General features: G+C 36.4%; 1 long non-coding RNA gene across 1 annotated transcript in view; it reads right to left on the bottom strand.

Annotated features, from left to right (window-relative positions):
- Positions 1-25,306, bottom strand: part of LOC111094382 — a 400,244-nt gene that overhangs the window by 305,196 nt on the left and 69,742 nt on the right. Inside the window, exon 2 of the long non-coding RNA XR_005385199.1 lies at positions 21,083-21,239. This is a non-coding gene — a long non-coding RNA (uncharacterized LOC111094382). The remainder of the gene's footprint in view (positions 1-21,082; positions 21,240-25,306) is intronic.

Genomic DNA, 25,306 nt, shown 5'->3' on the forward strand with positions numbered 1-25,306 from the left:
CTAGTTTCTACATTAAGACTTACTCCAAGTATCAAGTATTCCTGGGTTCCCAAATAAGATACATAGAGCAGAGGTACCCCAGCTTTCTCGCTGACCCCAGCCTAACGCAGAGGCATTTCAGCTGACTCACAAGAGAATAAATATTTACAGTTGTACGCCACTAATATCCAGCTGTTATTTTTTATACACATCACTACTACCTTGGATTCATAAAATACCATTTGATGCAACTTTTTAAAGCAATCCTGTTTAAGTTAGTGTCCCAAATATCCCAAAATATCATGTACTATAAGATCAAAGACTAAAAAATCAGATACATCTTACACTGGGCTCTAAAGGGAAAAAAGGACTATCAAATCACTAGAGGAGGTAAGCTGGTAAGTAACTCTCTTTTCACTCATTAACAACATAAGTCAAAGAATTCAAAAAATAATAATCATATCATTTGACAATACATTCCTAAATTGTCATGTCAGGAAGTTAAAACTTATGGAAAACATTTTTTTTAATTATCTCTAATTTCAATCATAAGTATTGAAAGCATGAACAATAAGTGATTTCACTCATTTTAAATTTCATAGGAAAGCTATTTCATGTGCCACGTGAAGAAGTTGTTGAAATTATGGCAAATGCACAAAATGTATTTAAGGTAAAATGCTCTAAGGCAGATATATTTTTAATGTATCCTGAATTCAGATTCATGCATACACTCTTCTCTCAGAGCCCACGGACATAATATTCAAAGTACCCTTAATTGGGGAAAAGGAGTAAAAACACTCCAACTCAAAGCAAACTAAGATGGCTTTCAATTCAGTATTCTTGGAATACTTCTAGGACCAATGTCATCACACAATTACATAAAAGATACTAATTATATCAGGACAACATAACATACTGAGAATAGATAGTCTTACGTTATAGATGGTTGGCATCTGTGGGAGCTGAATTAAATTATCCTTTAAGATTACTAAAAAAATACATGTGTTTATATGTAAGTGATACATATATCTACATGTGTCACATATCTATGTATACAGGTATGCATATATACGCACATGCATACATGTGCACCCATACATGTACACATATATTTCCCAAGGGCCTGTGAACCATGCCCAAAATAATCCCAGATAAGAAATTCATTTAACATTTAACACTTCTTTTTATTACACTGGGCAAGGAGAAGGTGAGATAGAGAAGCTAAGATCTGATGAGCAAAAAGAGGGGCAATGCAAATTCCATAGAATAAAGAAAGGTCTTCCTAATCTTCTAGTTTTTATCAACTAGTTTCGAAAGGTAATTTTCAAATGAAGTAAATCTGTTTTAAATGCTAAATTATAAACATTGAAAAAAATACGGAATTTTACTCTCTCATTCTGTGATAAACCATGATTCAATCAAAAGCTACTTAGAAAACTATTTTGTAAAAATAAACACTAAAGTCCAAGAGTTCCTCTAGGTAATTAGAGTCTTTCCCTGTACCTCCAAGCCACTCCTACTAAAACCTCTGCAACATTAAAGAAATTGAATATTACTAAAGAGATGGTCCAGGACCCAGGCTACAGTAGTTTTCTTTTCCTGAGAGACATTATATCTGTAACTACTAGTTCTATTTCTTCATTTGTTTACAGCATCTGAATAACGCTCCATGATATATTAATCTTGAACTTGTTCTTTTGAAATCATGGCTTCAAAGTTAAATACACACACACACACACACAACAGTGGGAGTTTAGCAAATGTGATAGTGTCGACATAAATTATGTGTGCACAGTAAGTTTGTGTGACCTACCCACCTTAAAAAAAAAAAATCAATGATTTGTATATCTTCAATTGTTCCTTCGTTCTAAAACTGTTAAATTTCTTTCATTGTAATTCTCTCAGAAGGGACATTTCTTTGTCAGAGTATGAGAGTCCAGCACGCAAGAGTTAACTGTTTTAAACTGATAGCTGCATTTATTTTATACCCCATTGCTTCAAGAGTACCCCATGTACTTTCTCCTCTGAACATATTGGGGAGATGGTATGTGTGTGGATACATATGTGTATAAACGTGTGTGTGCAATTCTATTTCATATACACAGGGCATGTATGAGTGCATGTGTCTCGCAAAGAATTCTTAAATCTCCCTATTGGTATAAACCACTGATACGCATGGTTTGGTTAAATTACCCCTGTCAGGTTTATTATCTACTCTTTTTCCCTGCTGTTAGCATGTGTAATTGTATGGTTTTAAGAACTTGAATGACTCACCATAAAGCAAGCTGAAAAAATAAGGGACAGATGTGTTTCTATGTATTTTCTGAGGGTTGCTAGGACGGGAGCCCTTTCAGCTTATTTCGGAATCTCATCTCAGAGGTAGCTTTTGCCTCCTTAGCTTATCTCTCCCCGCAATCCTCAAGCCCCCTCAACCACCAGAAGGATGGAAGGCTCACACTATAAATGCCACCCACCAACTTGAATGAGGACACAGACAATAATACAATGGCTACCCCTCAGCAAGAGAAATGACTATTGCCTTCTCCTCCAGTAAGGTTAAATGAAGGGGAACCTGCCTATGAACAAAAGATAAAGCAAAGGGACTTCCTCCTCTTTGAGAGATGATTAATAGGAGACAACCTCACAGATCGTTTGTGGTAAAAAGATCATAAACAGAACTATGGCTGTTGATCAGATTTCAAAACGTTGGTCTTGATCCTTTAACCCCGTGGTTAGCATAACCAGAAGCCGGCAGCAGCCAGAAGTTTTAATGAGAGGTCAAGCTGTCAACCAGAGAGTTGAACTTTTACAGTTTTGGGGTCAGACAACTTGTCAACAGAATCAAATTCCCTCTTTAACTGCAGCCCTGTAAACTCAACGTGGAGTAGATGTCTCGTAGAAGTGGCTGCTGGTAAAACTGTTTTATCTCTAAATGAAAAACATCTTAGTAACAAGCTGCTAACTGGTTGAAGCCACGTTATTACACTTCCAGAGGGAAGTGGCTCTCAGTCTGAGGCTACAAGGATGCCTTATCTCCCCCTTGTCATTTTTGGGACCGTCTGTGATTTTCCTCTTACTTTCGTTACTAGCCACTTGAAAAAAAATACTGTACATTTTGTGACTTGCAATTAGATGTTAATTTAGAAAATGATGCCAACCCAGATAGTAAACTGCTATAAGGTTCATTTTGACCTAAGGATTACATCTTCCATTACTGGGGAGACAACAAAAGAAACTATGAATCTAGTCTCAGTATCACATAATTTCTTCTTGGGGATATACAAGACACACAAAGAAAAAAAAATTAATTTAAGAGAGAGAGAGAGACCAGGAGCGGAGAGGAGCAGAGAGAGAGAGGGGGAGAGAAAATCTTAAGCAGGCTCCCTGCTGAACACTGAGCCCCACAAAGGCTTGATCTCATGACCCTGAGATCATGAGCTGAAATCAAGAGCCAACACTTAACTGGCTACGCCACACAGGCACCCCAAAGAAAATTTGATAGTGTGCAGCTTCCTAAATGTGGTGCAAACCCGTCGAGGTGGAATTGAGTAATGCAGCAGTTGAATGACACCTGCTGAAGGAGCGTCTTCACGATTCTATAGGCTTTCAAAAGGACGTGGTTTTGATGGCAGATTGCAAGTTGGAGGAGCAGAGTGGAAGAATCATTCCAGCAACGCAGCGGTATGAGCAAGCAATGCAAAGTCAGAAACAGTTTTAATAATGGAGTCAGCCTGGAAAAAGCATGAGCCAAAGATTTCTAGAACTAGGTTTGGTCACTCGCCAGCACAATCCTAGGGGAACTAGGATCTATCTCATAGGCTGATTATGAAATGAGACTATGTATATTAAATGTAAAAACCCTATGCTGATATTAATTGCTTCATTGCTATAATTATTAGAAAAGTAATTATATCTAATGAAAAAGAAAAACAATGCACAGAAATATGTAAAATGCATGGTGATAAATTCTTGTACTTGTCTCACCCCAGTCCCTGGGTGAGGGTAAACTATTTACAACTTGAGCTCTGTATGTTCTGGGTTTTTTCCTATGCTTGTGCAAGCATACCTATGATTATTTTACAAAAATGGAAATTTTGCTCTCAACTTGTTTTCACTTAATATGTCTTGATTATTTCTCTTGTCATCTCTGAATATTTTCATATGAGTGTATCTAATCAGTTTCACCTTACCCTACTGATGAACTCTATATATAAACTTTGTATAATTCAAGACATACATAAGCATTTTATGAAGGGCTTTAAGATAAAGACCGAAAAGTGAAGTTGCTGTCTAAAAGTTATACAATTTTAAAATTTTAATAATTATCATATGTTCCTTTAAAGTGTTGAGCCAATCTGTTATCCAAAAAACAGTGTATGAGAATGTCAATTTTTTCCAAGACATTTTTAGTTTATCTTAAACTTTTTATTCTAACAATATGGATTCATATGTCCTTATAAAGACAATAGAGGGGAGCCTGGGTGGCTCAGTCAGGTAAGTATCTGACTCTTGATTTCAGCTCAGATCATCATCTCAGGGTTGTGAGATTGAGCCCTGACTTGGGCTCTGTGCTCTGGGTGGAATATGCTTAAGATTCTCTCTACCTCAGTCTGCCCCTTCCCCCTTTCTCTCTCACAAACAACAGGGGCACCAGGGTGGCTCAATTGGTTAGGTGTCCAACTCTTGGTTTTGGCTCAGGTCATGACTTTGCAGTCATGAGATCAAGTCCATTGTCCCGCTCTGTGCTTAGCAGGGAGTCAGCTTCAGATTCTCTCTCTCTCCTTCTCACTCATACTCTTTCTTTCTCAAATAAATAAAATATTTAAAAAACAATTTGAGGGATGCCTGGGGGGCTCAGCAGTTAAGTGCCTGCCTTTGGCCCAGGGCATGATCCTGGAGTCCTGGGATTGAGTCCCATGTCAGGCTCCCTGCATAGAGCCTACTTCCCTCTCTGCCTGTGTCTCTGCCTCTCTCTCTGTCTCTCATGGATAAATAAGACCTTTTATAGATAGATAGATAGATAGATAGATAGATAGATAGATAGATAGATAGATAATAGATAGATAGATAGATAGATAGATAGATAGATAGATAGATAGATAGGAGATCCCCTATACAATTTACCTAGTGCCCCCCAATGGTAATATATCATAAAACTACAGAATATTGCAACCAGGATATTGACATTGAAAGTCCAAATAGAGAGTATTTCTATCACCACTGATTCATACATTGCCCTTTTATAGCCACATCCATTTCCCTCTTCCGCCCAATCCCCTCTTTAACCTCTGGAAACCACTACTCTGTTTTCCTTCTCTATAATTTTAAGACTTCAAAAATGTTCTATAAATGGAATCATACAGTATGTACCCTTTTGAGAATGGTTTTTCAGTCAGCATTAATAGCTTTGAGATCCATCCAAGTTGTTACACTAATAGTTTCTTTTTTCCTTTTTTTTTTTATTGCTGAATAGTATTCCATGGTATGAATGTACCATCATTTAACCACTGCCCTATTTTAGTTGTTTCCAGTTTTCGGCTGTCATGCATAAGGACTTCTAGAACTATGTATAATAAAAGTGGTGAGGGTAGATATCCTTGATTTATTCTCAATCTCAGAGAGAAAGCATTTAGTCTTTCACCATTAAATAGAATGTTAGCTGTAGATTATTTTTTTATGTTTTATTTTTTGTCATGTATGTGTGTTCTTATCAATTTGGGGCAATTCCTCCTTATGAACAATTTACTGAGTTTCTATCATAATTGGATGTAGGATCTTGTTAAATGCTTTCTTTTGCATCAGCTGATAAAAATCATAGGATTTGTCTTTGTTACTCTGTAAACAAGGTAGATTACCTTGGCTGATTTTCAAATACTGACCCAACCTTGCATAAACAGAATAAATCCTACTTGGTCAGGTTGTAGAACTCTTCTTATACTTGGTTGATTCAGTTTGCTAATATTTTAAAAATCTTTGCTTCTGAGTTCATGAGACAGATTGGTCTGTAGTTTTCCTCTTTTGCATCGTCTTTATCTGTTTTTGACATCAGAGTAATCCCGGCATTAGAAAATGGGATGCTAGTAGTCCCTTCTCTTACATGTTCTGGAGACAGACTTAACGCCAGTTTTACACTCTCTTTAAATGTTTGGTAGAATTCTTCAGTGAAACCATCTCAGCCTGAAGATTTCTTTTTGGGGAGTTTTTAAACTACAAATTTAATTTTCCTTATAGATATAGGATTATTCAAATTATCTATAACTTGTTAAGTTGTAATAGTATGTATTTTTCAAGGAATTAATCTATTTCATCAAGTTTATGTACAGAGAGCTGTTTATTATCCTTTCCATGTCTGCTGGGTATGCGGTGTTACTACTTTTCCCATTCCTGATACTGATGATGTTTCACCTTTCTTTGTTTATCTTTCTAGAAGTTGGTCAGTTTTATTATCATACTGGCGAACTAGTTCTTGGCCTTATTGATTTTTTTCTATCATTTTTCTGATTTCAGTGCTTGCTTCAGCAGCACTGATATTTTTCTGATTTCAATTTAATTGATTTTTGGCTTCTATGTATTACTTCCTTCTTTCTACTTACTTTGGGTTTATTTGCCTTTTTTCTGGGTTCTTGAGGTACGAACTGAGATTGTTGATTTGAGACTTTTCCTCTTTTCTAATGTATGCATTTATTGCTACAAATTCTGCTCTTAGTAATTTTTAGCTACTATGAATTTTGATTTTTTTTTTCATTTTAATTCAATACAAAGTTGTTTTTTTTCATTTCCCTTGGGACTTGCTCTTTGGCCTATGAATTATTTGGCAATGCGTTGCTCAGTCCCACATCTTTAAAATTGTTTCTGTTATCTATTATTGATACTAATTTGAGTTCATTTTGGCCACAGAAAACACAATTTAAATGCTGTTAAATTTGTTAGCATTTGCTTAATGATCCAGAATACACTATCTTGGTATGTTTCAGATAGCACTTTTAATCTTTGCAAAACATATAGGTAAAAACTAACCTCAAACTTAAGCTGATATTTTTTAATTAGTAAATATGAATTTTTCCTATGTTTATTAGCCTTTTATAATTCTATTATATTCCTATGTCTTTTATGCACTTTTAATTTGGTTGACTTTTTATTAATGTACAGGTGCCTTATATATTAAGAATATTTGGTGTTGATTATTTTTCCTCATTGGCAGGTTAGTCTTTCAGTATCTTTTACTGTGGTTTTTACATATACACATTTAAAGTCAGGTATTTTAATTTACCAGCATTTCCCTTTCCATCTTGGTTTTCACTTCATGCACAAAGATCTGCATACTTCCATAAAATTATGTATTTTTATAATTTTTATCACTTCATTTGAACACTTAATACCTGATTTACCAAGAACTTCTTTAACAATGGTAATTCTATCATAACACTTCCATAGATAATACAAAACTAATGTAATACTTGATTGGGGAATAATTTATATCTATATTTGAATAGAACTGTGATTATTCATCCATTAAATACAGGAAAGAACTATCATTTAATGCACACTTTAAATGTGCCAGAAATTTTGCTAGGCAGTTTATATTCTTTAATTTACATCTTACAACAACTCTAGGAGTTAAAGCCTTCTCATTTTGTGAAGAAAATGGAAACCTAAAGCATTAAATAATTTGCTAAAGCTGGGACAAAGTTGGGATTCAAATCCAGGCATGTCTAATGCCCAAACCTGTGATCTTCCTACTGTACTCATTGGCTCCCACACTTGACATATAAAAGGCACTGCAAGCAGTACAGAGGATAACAGAACTTAGCCATTGCCTTCATAGAGGAATTAATATTACATTTTAAAAGTGATTTATAATGTCCAAAGCACACTGGCATTCAACCATTTATTGAATACTTTCAACCTCCCAGATGCTAGGACTACTGATTACACATAAGATGTAGTCTTTTTCTGTGAGCTACAATATGTATATTGTCATCCTCACTTTTTAGAACAGGGCTCTAAAACAGAGGCTATGTATGCAGTTCGCTTGCCTCCATTGGCATAATTTAATGCTGCCAGCAACACTTCAAACATAGGTCCTCTTACTTTCACTACAAATGATCACCTTCACAGGTTGACCTCAGCTCACTTCCAATGCAAACCTAGAAGCTCCAAGAAGACACCTTGGTGGAAGAAATGTACAACTACAATGGAGCAGCAGAAGCTTTCTCCAGCTAAGGGAAATGCCAGCTACTTCCTGGCTGTTCTCCCGTTTCCTGAGTCCCTCAGAGGTTGGGAAAATCTAGGATTTTGTCCATGTTCCTTTCTAGTTGTGTGCCTCAGGCTTTTTCAGAGACAAGTATATTTTACTTGCTAATATTTTTAACAGCAATTAGTATTAATTGCCAATTAAAGCTGATACTTTTAACAGCTCTATTGAGATATCATGCACCTACAATTCACCCATTTAAAATACATAGTTAAAAAAATAAATAAAAATTAAAAAATTAAAAATTAAAAAAATAAATAAAAAAATACATAGTTCAGTGGCATATAGTGTGTGTGTGTGTGTGTGTATATATATATATATATATATATATACACTCACAGTTATAGAACTATCACTATAATCAAGTTTAGAATAGTTTCATCACCCTAAGAAAGAAACAATGTACCCCTTAGCTTATAGCCCTTATAACTCACCAGCCCAAAGCAAACACTGATACATTTTCTGTCTCTATAGTTTTACCTATTTTGGACATTCCATATAAGTGGAATTACAGAATATGTGGAATAGGGGTTATTTTACAGAGAAAGCTATTTCACCAGGAACCTGATTTGGAAAACTGGTAAAGCAATGCACAAGGTAGATGAGTATCATAAACATTGTTATAAACTCTACAATCTATTGAGTATCGGAGGATCATGAAGAAAGCTTATAGCAAACATTGTTTACTTGCTGGTGAGTACCCCTGCCTCTGATTTTTCTGTGGACTCATTCTCCATATATGAACATTACAATTTGTTTCAATTCTAAGCAAAGCTGTTTATGTAAATATCCGGACAGTTTTTTCTTGTCTTCAGCTGAATACCATATTTGTTCCAATTTCTCCTCTGCTACTGCTTCCTCTACCACCCACTCCCACAGGACCTTAATTTGGGGGAATTTGAGACTGGTTTTCCCACACAATTTCCCTCCTTTAAATCTTGATTGTCAGTAGCATCAGGAGATGCCTTGAAGGCAGAGAAGAACAGTTGAAAGTTATGAACAATTCTGTTTATTGAAAGAGTGCTCAAGCCCTATTAATAAACATCCTCAATTGCTCTTCCCAAAATGTCAAAGGATCCTTAAGAAGCAAGTTATCATCCAGACCTAGTTATGCGGTTTTAGAGTGCATTGATTTCGCTCTCTCAGCAAAGGTAATCCCTGCCTGTTCTTTAAAATAAGACAAATGTACCAATGTACAATTCAATGAGATCTGAAGGAAATGTGAAAACCCATATGACTGCACAAACCATTCATAGACCATTTCCTTTACCGAGCTCTACTGGGCTTGCATTCAACCACCCCATCCCTCTAGTTACTGTCATGATAACTACTATTCAGATTCTTTTTGCCTGTTCATGAGTCTCCCATACATTGAATCATATATGCACTCTTGTGTCTGGGTTCTCTGTCAGCATATTGCTTCTGAGATCCATCCACATTACTTCATAAAACAGGTAACTCATTCCTTTTATACTGGCAATTGGTATTTCATTGTATGAAACATATGGAAAGCAACCTATGTCTTTGGTTGATCAACATTGACAGTTTTTCTATATGAGGGTTACAATGAATACAGCTACTGTGGATAGTCTTTCTGAGGACATATGCGTTCATTCCCCCCCCTCCCCGGGGAAAATTCCTAGAATGGCTGGTCTATTGCTTAACATCGTTAAAAACTGCCAGTTTCCAAGTGGTTATGCCTTTTTACAGTCCCACTAGCAACAAATGGGAGTGCCAGTTGCTCCACATTCTAAATAACATCTGGAAAATGTAATCTTTAGTTATTCTAGTAGATGTGAAAAGGTACCCCACTGCATTTTTAATTTGCATTTCTCTGATGACTCATGTTGAGCACCTTACAGACCATTCACACATCTTTTGCAAAGTATCTGTTCAAGACTTCTGCTATGTTAGTTGGTGTTTATTATTTAAATTCAATTAGCAACATATAGTACATCATTAGTTTCAGATGCAAAGTTCAGTAATTGATCAGTTGCATATAACACCCAGTGCTCCTCACATCACAAGCCCTTCTGAACGCCTGTCACCCAGTTACCCCAACCTCTCACCCACCTCCCTTTCTGCAACCCTCAGTTTGTTTCCTATAATTAAGAGTAACTTAAAAAAAAGAGTATCTCATGGTTTGTCTCCCTCTCTGATTACTTATTCATTTGTATGCATTCATGATATATTCCAAGCATAAGTTCTTTGTCAGATATATGTATTGTGGCTATGTCCTTCCAACATGTAACTTGGCTTTTCTTTTTCTTAATGAGGTATCTTAAAAAGTTGAAGTTCAGGACTTCATAAGCTGAAGTTCATTTTACTGATGTTTTTCTTTTATGGTTGTTTTTCATGACCTGTCTAAAAGCCCTTGGCTCTCTCCAAGTCACAAAGATGTTCTCCTATATTTTCATCCAAAGGCTTTACTGTTTAAGCTTTTATGTTTACGTCCATGATTTACTTTGAATTAATGTTTGTGTATTGTATAGAAATTAAATCCCATTTTTTCCATGTGCATATGCAGTTACTCCATTACCCTTCACCAAAAACATCTGCATACAAACACACACACACACACACACACACACACACACACCTTTTTTCCTTCAATATCTTTGACATCCAATGGGCCATTTAAGTGTAAGTCTAATTATGGACACTCTAGTCTGTTGAATCAAAGTCTGAACATTCTTACACCAATGCCATATTCTCTTGATTATTGTTTATAATAAGTCTTCAAGTACTAGTAGTGCCCATACTTGGTTCTTCTTTTTTCAAAACTGTTCAGCTACTTTAGATCCTTTGTATTGTTTCGTTTTTCACATTTTATAATCAAATGGCCATTTTCTAAAAGGAATAGTTTGTTGGACTTTTAATGGAGTTGCACTCAATTTAAAATATCAATTTAAGGAGAGGTGATATCTTAAAAACCCAAAGTTTTCAAATCCATGAATATAGTATACCTGTCTTTCTTTAGATCTTAATTTCTTTCAGCAATGATTTAAATGTAGAGGTCTTATACATCTCCTGTTATTTTTATATTTATACATCTCCTAAGTATTTTTATATTTATGTTGGCATTGTAAACATCATCAGCTTTTGTAAATTAGATTATCAATTGTTTGGTGTTAATATAAAAATACCTTTATTTTTGTATATTGACCTTGTATCCTGTAAGTTTTCTAACTTCACATTTTCAAGAGTAATTTGTAAACTATATACATAATCATGCCCCTAAAATGTTGGATAAAAGTGAGGAAGAGGCATCATTGCATTATCTTTAATCTTAAGGGAAAATCATTCATTATTTCACCATTAAATAAGATTGTTATCGATTGAGGTAGTTCCCATCTATTTCTAGATCACTAGGAGGTTATATCAGTAAGTAAGTATTGAATTTTGACAAATATTTTCTTTACATCTCCTGTGATGATCATATGTATATATATTTTTATCTTTCCATTCATTTTACTAGTTTTTGAATTAAAATAACATTTGCATTCTGGGAATAAATTTGGTCATTTTATATGTCACCAGACTATTTCCTAATATTTTTATAAGAATTTCACAAGCGGGATCCCTGGGTGGCACAGTGGTTTGGCGCCTGCCTTTGGCCCAGGGCACGATCCTGGAGACCCTGGATTGAATCCCACATCAGGCTCCTGGTGCATGGAGCCTGCTTCTCCCTCTGCATATGTCTCTGCCTCTCTCTCTCTCTCTCTCTCTCTCTCTCTCTCTCTCTCTCTGTGACTATCATAAATAAATTAAAAATTAAAAAAAAAAATTTCACAAGCAACCTCTTTCTATAATTTTGTTTTCCAATAATGTCTTCAAAGAGTTAGATATCCATGTTAATCTCATGAAATTAAATAGGTTTCTTCCTCCTCTATTTTCTGATACAGTCTGTAGAAGAATGATCTTATTTGTTCTTTAACTGCATAATAGAATTCATAAGTGGAAATAACTAGATTTAGATTTTTGAGGGTAACATTTTAATAATGAATTCAATTTTTGTAGAAGACAAAATTATTCAGGTATTCTATTTCTTCTTATGTCAGTTTCAGTAAACTGATTTTTATCATGAAATTTTTCCATTATATCCTAATTTCTAATTTACCAGCATAAAGTTTTCATAATATTTTTTATCCATTGCTTTATTATCTATAGGATCTATAGTGATATTTAATATTTCATTCTTCATATTAAAAATGGGGGCTATGTTTTTAATTAGTTATCCTTTGCTAGAGTTTTATTAAATTTGATTAATCTTCCATTGTATACATAAACCACATCTTCTTTATCCATTCATCTTTCGTTGGACACCGAAATATCAGAAAGGGAGACAGAACGTAAAGACTGCTAACTCTGGGAAACGAACTAGGGGTGGTAGAAGGGGAGGAGGGCGGGGGGTGGGAGTGAATGGGTGACGGGCACTGGGTGTTATTCTGTATGTTAGTAAATTGAACACCAATAAAAAAAAATAATTAAAAAAAAAAATTTGATTAATCTTTGTGAAAACCCAACTTTGACCTTTTTCATTTTCTCTACTATTATTCTATTTTCTATTTCTATTTTAATCTACTATTTTTAATATTCCTGAGATGGAAACATAATAGAGTTAATTTTTTTAAGAATTTTACTTATTTGATAGAGAGCACAAGCAGGGGGAGCAGAAGGCAAAGGGAGAGGGAGGAACAGAGAGCCCAATGTGGGGCTCAATCCCAGGACCCTGGAATCATGACCTGAGCCAAAGGCAGACACTTACCTGACTGAGCCACCCAGGTACTCCGACAGTGTTGATTTTAAAACTTTGTTCTTTTTTTATACAAGCTTTAAGTACTATATATTTCCTTGTATGCATTCTCTTATCTGCAACCCATGCATTTTGTTATGTTGCACTTTCATTACCATTTATTAGAAATATTTTCTAATTTCTCTTGTGAATTCTTCTTTGGCCCATAGTCATTTAGAAGTATATTGTTTGATTTCTAGAAGGAGCATAAGTAGCCCAACTGCCATTGTTAGAGCTTTACTTTCTCTGCTCCATTTCCTGTAGGCAGGAAAAGGTGGGCAGGACAACGTTTTCAAGGTCATAAGATGAAAAAGGAATTCAAGAGGAAATTGTCAGCCAGTATTTTACTGTGTGCCCTATATGTCAGGTATTGGCCAGGCTCTGCATGTAATACTCACCAGTGTTGTCTACTATCTATTGTGACCAGCATAGGCCTATCAAACCTGGCGCAACTCAGAGTGGCCTTAGGGACTATAAAGTATCCAATGATGGCCATGATATTGTGTGCAATGATCCTGGAGATGCTGTGCTGCTCTGGTGAGAGCAGCACTTTTAGGTGATCACAGACCAGGCTCAGGTACAGATTGCTATCAAAAACAGTGGTGTATATAAAAGTCATAGTGATATCATTATTGTTGTTGTTTAAAAAGTTATTTAAGTAGAAAAACAATGAGCTATCACAGTATGTCTTTCTAGTAGAAAGACATCAAGTTTTTGAAAAATGGCCTGATTTAAAAACAAAAAAAAATTGGAAGACCTTAAATCCACTTTAATGCAAGTCAGACTTGAAAACAAATAGTCAGAAATACAATACCTGAAATACATTATTAAAGACCTGGGAAGCCTCAAATTTTTACTTGGCCTTCACAGACTTTTCAAATAGATTAAATCTATATATTTATAAAAAGTTAATCTAATGGATGAAATTATAAGAAAGATGCAGAATTTAGAAGATTCATCAAAACAAATTAAATTCCAAGTAGCTACAACCAGAACTGCCTTCAAATTCTATCACAAGAATGAAGAACTACTTCAGAAAGCACTAAGGTGTTTTAGATGAACATTCTCATCTTAAGGGAAACACAAAACTGCCCTGGAAAAGAAGCACAAACAAACTTAACAAAAAGAAAAAAAATAGGAGGAAAATCTGAAGTGACACTTAGAAAAATCAAAGTGGTAAAGAAAGTCAGATGAAGCTTGGAGTGAACAATTTGGGATGAAAGACTGGGTTGCTATTCTTGGAGAAGAATGCTGTTCTTACATAGTGAGAAGCTAACATTGCATGCAATGGATAAATGAAAAAATGGGGACCACTTATATAGGACCAATGCAAAGGAGTGTGAAGAAACTGATATAGTGAAGTTAAATTCTTATTTAAGAACTTTGGAAGAAAAAGGAAGCTAAATGTACTTAAATAAAATAATTGACGCAGTTAATGATCCACAAAGTCAAATCAGGAAAGACTAGCCACAGTCAGAAAGCAGAAATTCCAATTCTTTCCTGAATAGCACTAAGAAAATGAATTTTCACTAAATACCCAATTTAGAAAGAATTTACTATAGAAAAATAGAAGGGAATCTTTTCAAAGATGAAAAAAATCAGTCATGCATATAAAGAGCTAGTCACCTATAAAATTCAAAATTCTTTCAGAAAAAGTTTTAAAAAATCACTATTATCAAATACAGCTCTGTTGCCTGAGAGAAACTGTGTTAAGAAAATGCACACGTGAGACAAAAAAATACTGGAAAAGAATATAAATGCTTCAAAAAGGATCCTTAATGTACCTGACATTACTTAATAGCAATTAAGTAATACAATGACTCATGAAAGGCATTATGCTTTAAGGTAATGTTTTATAACTGAATATTATTTAAAAATGAATATCAAAAGTAAACTGCTTCCATTTTTTTTCTATTTGTAGGTATATAATGTACATCTTACTATTGACAAGTTTACTGAAATACTCCAGAAACACAGCAAGATTTCGTCTCCTAAAATAACTTTTAATTTTTTCTCTCATTTTATTAATTTTATTTTAGTGATTATATGGTATGTCAAATGGGAACTTGAGAGAATTCTTGAGATAGTGCTCTATAATGGTATATTAAATATGAGGGGGGTTTTTGGCAGCCATAAAGATATTTTTCGTATATTTTTTATTGGAGTTCGATTTGTCAACATATAGTAAAACACCCAGTGCTCCTCCCGTCAAGTGCCCCCGCTCAGTGCCCATCACCCATCACTCCCTCCCCCTGCCCACCTCCCCTTTCCACTACCCCTTGTTCATTTCCCAGAGCTAGGTGTGTCTCATGTTCCATCACCCTCTCTGATATTTCCCACTCAGTTTCTCTCCTTTACCCTATAATCCCTTTCACTATTTTTTATATTCCCTACATGAATGAAACCATATAATGTTTGTCCTTCTTTGATTGACTTATTTCACTCAACAATACCCTCCAGTTCCATCCACGTTGAAGCAAATGGTAGATATTCGTCGCTTCTAATGGCTGAGTTATAACGCATTGTGTATACATAGACCACATCTTCTTTATACATTCATCTTTCGATGGACACCGAGGCTCCTTCCACAGTTTGGCTATTGTGGACATTGCTGCTATAAACATCGGGGTGCAGGTGTCCCGGCGTTTCATTGCATCTGTATCTTTGGGGTAAATCCCCAGCAGTGCAATTGCTGGGTCGTAGGGCAGGTCTATTTTTAACTCTTTGAGGAACCTCCACACAGTTTTCCAGAGGGGCTGCACCAGTTCACATTCCCACCAACAGTGCAAGAGGGTTCCCCTTTCTCCACATCCTCTCCAACATTTGTTGCTTCCTGTCTTGTTTCCCCATTCTCACTGGTGTGAGGTGGTATCTCATTGTGGTTTTGATTTGTATTTCCCTGATGGCCAGTGATGCAGAGCATTTTCTCATGTGCTTGTTGGCCATGTCTAGGTCTTCCTCTGTGAGATTTCTGTTCATGTCTTTTGCCCATTTCATGATTGGATTGTTTGTTTCTTTGGTGTGGAGTTTAATAAGTTCTTTACAGATCTTCGATACTAGCCCTTTATCTGATACGTCATTTGCAAATATCTTCTCCCATTCTGCAGGTTGTCTGTTAGTCTTATTGACTGTTTCTTTTGCTGTGCAGAAGCTTTTTATCTTAAGTCCCAATAGTTCAGTTTTGCTTTTGTTTCCCTTGCCTCCATAGATGTATCTTGCAAGAAGTTGCTGTGGCCAAGTTCAAAAAGGGTGTTGCCTGTGTTCTCCTCTAGGATTTTGAAGAATTCTTGTCTCATATTTAGATCTTTCATCCATTTTGAGTTTATCTTTGTGTATGGTGCAAGACAGTGGTCCATTTCATTCTTCTGCACGTGGCTGTCCAATTTTCCCAGCACCATTTATTGAAGAGACTGTCCTTTTTCCAGTGCAGTCTTTCCCACTTTGTTGAATACTAGTTGACCATAGAGTTGAGAGCCCATTTCTGGGTTCTCTATTCTGCTCCATTGATCTATGTGTCTGTTTTTGTGCCAGTACCACACTGTCTTAATGATCACAGCTTTGCAGTACAACTTGAAATCAGGCATTGTGATGCCCCTGGCTTTGGTTTTCTTTTTCAATATTCCCCTGGCTATTTGCGGTCTTTCCAATTCCACACAAATCTTAAGATGATTTGTTCCAACTCTGTGAAGAAAGTCCATGGTATTTTGATAGGAATTGCATTGAACATGTAAATTGCCCTGGGTAACATGGACATTTTCACAATATTAATTCTTCCAATCCATGAGCATGGAATATTTTTCCATCTCTTTGTGTCTTCCTCAATTTCTTTCAGAAGTGTTCAGTAGTTTTTAGAGTATAGATCCTTTACCTCTTTGGTTAGGTTTATTCCTAGGTATCTTACGCTTATGGGGGCAATTGTAAATGGAATTGATTCCTTAATTTCTCTTTAGTCTCATTGTTAGTGTATAGAAATGCCTCTGATTTCTGGGCATTGATTTTGTATCCTGCCACACTCCCGAACTGCTGTATGAGTTCTAGCAATCTTGAGGTGGAGTCTTTTGGGTTTTCTACATAGAGTATCATGTCATCGGCGAAAAGGGAGAGTTTGACTTCTTCTTTGCCAATTTGAATGCCTTTTATTTCTTTTTGTTGTCTGATTGCTGAGGCTAGGACTTCTAGTACTATGTTGAATAGCAGTGGTGACAGTGGACATCCTTATCCACTGATCGTAGGGGAAAGGCTCCCAGTATTTTCCCATTGAGAAGGATATTTGCTGTGGGCTTTTCATAGATGGCTTTTAAGATGCTGAGGAATATTCCCTCTACCCCTACTCTCTGAAGAGTTTTGATCAGGAATGGATGCTTTATTTTGTCAAATGCTTTCTCTGCATCTATTGAGAGGATCATATGGTTCTTATTTTTTCTCTTGTTGATGTGATCACGTTGATTGTTTTACGAGAGTTGAACTAGCCTTGCATCCCGGGGATAAATCCCACTTGGTTTGGATTTGATGAATAATCTTCTTAATGTACTGTTGGATCCTTTGGTTAGTATCTTGTTGAAAATTTTTGCATCTGTGTTCATCAGGGATATTGGTCTATAATTCTCCTTTCTGGTGGGGTCTTTGTCTGGTTTTGGAATTAAGGTGATGCTGGCTTCATAGAACCAATATTTTGGAAGTATTCTCTCCCTTTCTATCTTTTGGAATAGCTTTAGTAGAATCGGTATTATTTCTTCTTTAAATGTTTGATAGAATTCCCCAGGGAAGCCATCTGGCCCTGGACTTTTGTGTCTTGGGAGGTTTTTGATGACTGCTTCAATTTACCCCTTGGTTATTGGCCTGTTCAGGTTTTCTATTTATTCCTGTTCTGGTTTTGATATTTTGTGGTTTTCCAGAAATGCATCCATTTCTTCTAGATTGCCTAATTTATTGGCGTATAGCTGCTTATAATGTGTTTTTAAAATCATTTGTATTTCCTTGGTATTGGTTGTGATCTCTCCTTTTTCATTTGTGATTTTATTAATTTGAGTCTTTTATGTTTTTAATAAGGCTGGCTAATGGTTTATCTATCTTATTAATTCTTTCAAAGAACCAACAACTCCTGGTTTTGTTTATCTGTTCCACAGTTCTTCTGGTTTCTATGTCATTGAGTTCTGCTCGAATCTTTATTATCTTTCTTCTGCTTGGTGTAGGTTTTATTTGCTGCTCTTTCTCCAGTTCCTTCAGGTGTAAGGTTAGCTTATGTATTTGAGTTTTTTCCAATTTTTTGAGGGATGCTTATATTGCAATGTATTTCCCTCTTAGGACTGCTTTTGCTGTATCCCAAATATTTTGAACAGTTGTACCTTCATTTTCATTAGTTTCCATGAATCTTTTTAATTCTTTCCTAATTTCCTGGTTGATCCAGTCATCTTTTAGTAAGATACTCTTTAATCTCCAAATGTTTGAGTTTCTTCCAAATTTCTTCTTGTGATTGAATTCTAGTTACAAAGCACTGTGCTCTGAAAATATGCAGGGGACAATCCCAATCTTTTGGTATTTGATGAGCCCTGGTTTGTGATCCAGTATGTGGTCTATTCTGGAGAAAGTTCCATGTGCACTTGAGAAGAATGTGTATTCAGTTGCATTCGGATGGAAAGTTCTGCATATATATGCGAAATCCATCTAGTCCAGTGTATCATTTAAAGCCCTTGTTTCTTTGGTGATGTTGTGCTTAGATGATCTGTCACTTGCAGAAAGTGCTGTGTTGAAGTCTCCTACTATTAGTGTATTATTATCTAAGTATGTCTTTACTTTGGTTATTAATTGATATACTTGGAAGCTCCCACATTACAGGCATAAATATTCATGATTGTTAGGTCTTCTTGTTGGATAGACCCTTTAAGTATGATATAGTGTCCCTCTTCATCTCTTACTACAGTCTTTGTGATAAACTTTAATTTATCTGATAGGAGGATTGCTACCCCAGCTTCCTTTTGAGGACCATTTGTTTTGTTTTGTTTTTTATCAAGATTTTATTTATTTATTAGAGACAGAGAGAGACAGACAGAGACAGAGAAAGAGACACAGGCAGAGGGAGAAGCAGGCTCCATGCAGGGAGCCCGACGTGGGACTCGATCTCGGATGTCCAGGATCATGCCCTGGGCCGAAGGCGGTGCTAAACCGCTAAGCCACTGGGGCTGCCCCTTGAGGACTATTTGAATGGTAAATGGTTCGCCAGCCTTTCATTTTCAGGCTGGATGTGTCCTTAGGTCTAAAATGAGTCTCTTGTAAACAGTAAATAGATGGGTCTTTCTTTTTTATCCAGTCCAATACCCTGCATATTTTGATGGGATCATTTAGCCCATTCATGTTCAGAGTTACTATTGAAAGATATGAATTTAGTGTCATTGTAGTACCTATTCAGTCCCTATTTTTGTGGATTATTTCTTTGGGCTTCCTCTTTCTTTTACAGGGTCCCCCTTAATATTTCTTGCAGAGCTGGTTTGTGGTCACATATTCTTTTAGTTTCTACCTATCGTGGAAGCTCTTTATCTCTCCTTCTATTCTGAATGAGACCCTAGCTGGGTATAGCATTTGGGGCTGCATGTTCTTCTCATTTAAGACCCTGAATATATCCTGCCAGCCTTTTTGGCCTGCCAGGTCTCTGTGGAGAGGTCTGCTGTTAATCTTTCTCCCCATATAAGAATCTCTTATCTCTTGCTGCTTTAAGGATTTTCTCTTAATCTTTGGAATTTGCAAGTTTCACTATTAAATGTCACAGTGTTGAATGTTTTTTATTGACTTTTGGAGGAGACCTCTCTATTTCCTGGATCTGAATTCCTGTTTCCCTCCCAAAATTAGGGAAGGTCTCAGCTGTGATTTGTTCAAATATGTTTTCTGGCCCCACTTATACTTAGATTCTTCCTTCTGAGGCTATCATTTATTTCTCTTAACCTTTCCTCATGGTCTTTTAATTGTTTTTCTCTTTTTTCCTCAGCTTTCTTCCTTGCCATCAACTTGTCTTCTATGTCACTCACTCTCTTCTACCTCATTAACCCTCATCATTAGGATGAGGGTTTGGATTGTATCTCATTTAATTGATTTTTAATTTTGGCCTGATTATATCTAAATTCTGCAGTCATAAAGTCTCTTGAATCCTTTATGCTTTTTTCCAGAGCCACCAGTAGCTTTATAATTGTGCTTCTGAGCCGGCTTTCTGACATCGAATTGTAATCCAAATTCTGTAACTCTGTGGCAGAGAGTACTGTTTCTGATTCTTTCTTTCGTGGTGAGTTCTTCCTTCTAGTCATTTTGCTCAGTGCAGAGTGGCTGTATGAATGGGCTGCATCAAGAATATCAACCATGGCCTAAGTAAGTTTCACCCTAGATAATTCTGAGGGGTCCTAGAGGGTGATCCCCTTGGTTCTGAGTGTATTAAGTTCTGTATATTAAAAGATGCTCAGTCCCAAATTTATATAAACCAGCAATACACATAGAAAGCCGCAACTGACCATCAAAACGTAAATGAGATAAAAGAGGGGGGCGGAATGGGAATGAAGAGAGGATATAATCTCACAGAATGAACCCGCACGGTATACCACTTGGTTCTGGGTGCATACTGGTCATGTTTTAGAAGGTATTAACTTCCACCATTGTAGAACAAAATGAGGCAGGGAAAACAAAAAAAACACAAAACAAAACAAACAAAACATATCTTATATATCTCCCAAAATTAAGTTGAGTATGTTGAAGGGCATCTAGAAGTGGAAAATATATCTAAGACATGTAATTATAGAAACACAAAAGTTAAAATCAAAGAAAAATGAAGAGGTGGTAAAAATATTGTAGTTAACGTGCGAAAAGAGAAAAAATATTGGAAATTTTTAGTCTGATATAAAAATGAGTTGTATGGGGAAAAAAAGAGAGAAGGAGGTCCTGCCCGAGTTCCCAGCGAGCACTTTCCCTCTGAGAAGAATCCGAGCTCTGCTGCCCCGAGGCTCCCGCGCCCTTAGCCCGGCTCCTGGGGGCCCCTCCCCGACTTGGTTCTTTTCTATTTTTTTCCGCCTTCCTACCTTGTTAGAGGCAAAACCCCTTCTCTGTAGCAGCCGCTCTTCCCTCTTTAAATCTCAGGTGGGATGCGTAGGTGTTCAGGATAGTTTGAAGGTTATCTGAATGGGGGGGAACAGGTAGACTTGGGGACCCTGCTCTTCAGCCAGCTTGCCCTGCCCCCTGCAACAAGAAATAGGAGTCTTATTAGTAAATTATTTCTATTTTGATTTATGAGCATTGTAAGCATAGCATGATTTATTACTATTTAACAAATTTCCTGTATTGATCCAAAATCACACAAAAATTTTGCCTCTTCTAAAGTATTTTATTTTCTTAGTTTTACTAGTATAGGTAACTGATTCTATGTGTGTATGTGTATGTGTGTGTAAAAATTCAAAGTCCAACTGAATGTCCAATTTGAATTATCCAATAGAAGAATTACAAAATTAACTGTCAAATATCAATACAACTAGAACCAAATGCAATAATTCAAAACAGAAAACAATCTAAAAAACTTGTCAACCTGACTTTAGAATGCTTTTGTTTAATATGTGATGTAAGTTTATTAAATTTTCTGTAGTCTACATTTGAAGAGCTCATCATAGCGGGACAAAATTTAACCATCCTGTTGATTTCCAAGGGTCAACAACCTCGAGTCTAATGTGGCCTATCCCAGAAATTAAAGCTAATTTTCTTCTCCATTTGAACGGGTCATCTTTCTACAATAACCACTTAGTAAGGCCTATGTACTTCTAATACCTTTTCCCTTTTGACTTTCTCCTCTCCTACTCTGACCCCAATTAAGAGTTCATTATAATTCATATTCCTTCATTTCTTTCCCTGGGCTTTGTTTTCTGACTCCATTTCCTAAATGATAAATCAGACACTTGTCTTTTACTTCTTTCACACACTAAACCATCCTTCATCCTCTCTCTCCTCTTAATTGTGAGGAATCTTCCATGCTCCCAGACCAGGAGTCCCTACCCATTTCTCAGGCTCTTTCTTGCATGTCACAAGCTAAAATTCCTCGTAAAGTGCACCAATATAGAGTAGACCATACAAATGACAATTATAATGGATTTAAGTTTAAGTGGACCACTTACATCTCAAGAAAATCTAAGAAGGAAGTCTCTCATTTCAATATTCCCCAAGGCAGGCCATTTTTTGACAAAAGTGGGCAAGCAAAAAATGTGCTGGGTGGCAGAAAGCAAGCTTATATGTAATGAATAACTTACTCTCAAGTATTTGGGAATTTAGCCCTATTTAGCATTATTTTTATTAAGACAGTATGTTCTCCCACATTAGCATTTTAATACCATTGACCAAGATTCAGCTGTGTTCTTTCTCTAAAGCTACTATCCAAGATCATGAAACTGAAGCTGCAAAAATGATGGGGTGATGTTGGTTATGTTACTTAATCTCTGTAGGCCTCAGCTTCCTCACCTGTAAACTGGAGATCAGAATGACCCACACACACATACCCCTCCCAGGATTGTCCTGAGGCTCAAAAAGGATGATGTTATTCCTTTCACACGCTCTGATCCAGCCACATCAACTCACCCGTCATTCCCAGGCAAGTCATCAAGACTCCGGGCTTTTGGAAATACTCTTCTGCCTCACTGCTCTTTCTGTCTCCTCCTTCCTGGCCAGGCACAGTATCCTGATCATTTGCAAAGGTTCAGTTCTAATGTAACATTCTCTGGCAATGGTTTCTTCACTTACCCCACTAGAGAGTAGCTGCTTCACCTTGCCCCTTTGCATTGTGTGCAAATCTCAGGTAAAGCCTGCATCACAATATGACTGCTTTTGTGTCTGTATTCTTTACCCGCCTTGTTAATTCCACAAGAATAAGCAAGTGTCTTAGTTGCCTTTGTACCTACCACCTCTCACATTCCCAGGGCCTACCACAGTGCTTGACACATATCTGACATTCAATAAATATTTGTTGACTGTTAAGATTGTATCTGAATTCCTAGTACCAACAGACATCTAAGTCAACCTGCTGACTGATAAAAGTGTAGCCCATTATATAGAAATTAGAGGACCATCGGCATTAATCCCACCACTACAGCTTCCACTTGTAGCTATCAGAAAATCAAGATGTTATTTCAGTCAAATATGGGACTGTTTCCAAACCAAGAATTTTTGACAGACCCCATGGTTCTCTGTTGGACTGTGTTAACTTGCTGTTGACCCATTTGCATTTCAGCAACTAGATCCTCCCTTACTAATAATTCAGCTGCATTAATTTTTCCATATTCAGTGTAGTGAGTATTCTCTCTCTAACCTCACTATTTGGGGTTTGTGAAATAGGATACTCATATTAAAACCAACAAGAATTTGTGGTTACATGGCTTTAAGTATACCAGAAATGGAGTTTGCATTTTTAATGTGCCTCAACCCATGTTGTTTGTATACCTCTACTGGATCATGTCTGAAATAAATTTTCTAAAATCTAGGTATTCATCAAGACCATAAAGTAAGATAAATTGAATTATAATTTATTTCTGGGTAATAAGTAAGCTGAGGATGATGTGTTCCATCTTTTGATGGAATGCAAATTTACCATTAAAAGACAAATTCTTCACTTCCAAAGTTTGAATAGGGTGGTGCTTTAAAAAGCATTCCATCTGGTTAAATTTAGGGTGCTGAAAAAAGCCCACTATAAGAATATTCTCTGGCTCCAGACCCATAACATTTTTACTTGATTATGAACTGGATTCATTTTCATTTACTTGAAGCACTTCCACATCGCTGTTTTTTTTTTCTTCTGCAACAAGGCAAGTTGTCACCATACATGTTGACTTTGGTAATATTGTCTTCTCTAAATAATGCATTTCAGATGCATTATTGCCAGTAAAAGAAAAGCTTGTCTGTACTGGCTGACATTTTTAAAGGATTTACTTTTATTTTTTCTTTTATTCATCTCCCAGCCCTTTTCTTCTCAGTCTCATTCTCCTTTTCTTTCCTACCCTGCTCTCCTACCCTACCACCTGCTCCCTGGATCTTGTCCTATCAAGGTCCAATCAACAGCCTTTTTTATCTCAACTATTATAATGGTCTTCATGACGCTCAGCTCAGGATTCCTACTTGCCATACAGATAAAATTAGTGAGTAAAAGAATGAATGAGCAGCCCAAACCCTTACACCTGCGATTGATGGGTCACTAATGTCATTTGATTGCCTATCTCCTTTACATAAGAGTTCAAAGGGTCTATGGGCAGAGACCACATATAGAGGAAAAGAATGAGGCCAAAGATGAAATGAGTGAAAACAACGAAAACATCTACCTTGCTTATTAACAGTCCTGCCAGAAAATTCAGTAAATTTGTGAAGGCCAACTAATTAGTACAAATTTGGGGGCTCTCCAACAGGAGAAAAGAAAATGAAGCGATTCACTGAGAAAGTCAAATGTAATTGACAAGTCTGTGAAAATATACAGAAGTAAATTGGGACCTATTTTAGAGCTATAAAGGAGAACAGAGAGAACCCTGCCCACATGGGCTGGAAGCCTATTCTGATTCAAGCACTAATGTCCTTCACTATCAAAGCAAAACTTTAAAGATTTAATTAGGTTTTCAAATAACATGGATGGATATTAAGCTCTAGCATTTCCAAACTACAAAAGCCCATCATTTCCTCTTTATTGAGCCCTATGGGAAGACTAAGTATGAGGAAAAAGTGATATTTGTACTGACATAGATAACCCTATCTTTATCTATTGATTTTATAAATGTTTCCTGTGCATTTACTATATGCAAGCACTGTGATCTCTGGTGAGGTCATGGTAAGATTACAATGATGAGTTTGGCATACATGGTGTTCCTGTTCTCAATGAGCTCATCAAGTTAAATAGTTCTTACAGGCACTATTCCAAGTACTTTGCACACGTATTAACCTATTAAATCCTCACAACCCTATGAGAAGTAGATACTATTATATTCTCCACTTTACAGTTAAGGAAACTGAGACATGGAAAATAACTTGCTCAGTGTCACATAGCTAGGTAAGTGTCAGGGCTGCACTTAGAACACAGGTCATTTAGCTCCATCATTCATGCTCTTCACCACTACCTAACTCCTTGTAAAGAGAGGCAGCCATCAATCCAACAGTCACGCAGATCAGTGGATAATCACAAAATGGACATAAATGCTAGAAAAGAAAGGAAACAAGGTTCAAGAGAATACAGAATAAAGAAGCCCAATGGGGGAAGGGAGGACACGACAGGACACAGCTAGCAGGAAATT

Source organism: Canis lupus, chromosome 37, assembly GCF_011100685.1.
Source record: "Canis lupus familiaris isolate Mischka breed German Shepherd chromosome 37, alternate assembly UU_Cfam_GSD_1.0, whole genome shotgun sequence".
In the NCBI taxonomy this organism is placed as follows: Eukaryota; Metazoa; Chordata; class Mammalia; order Carnivora; family Canidae; genus Canis; species Canis lupus.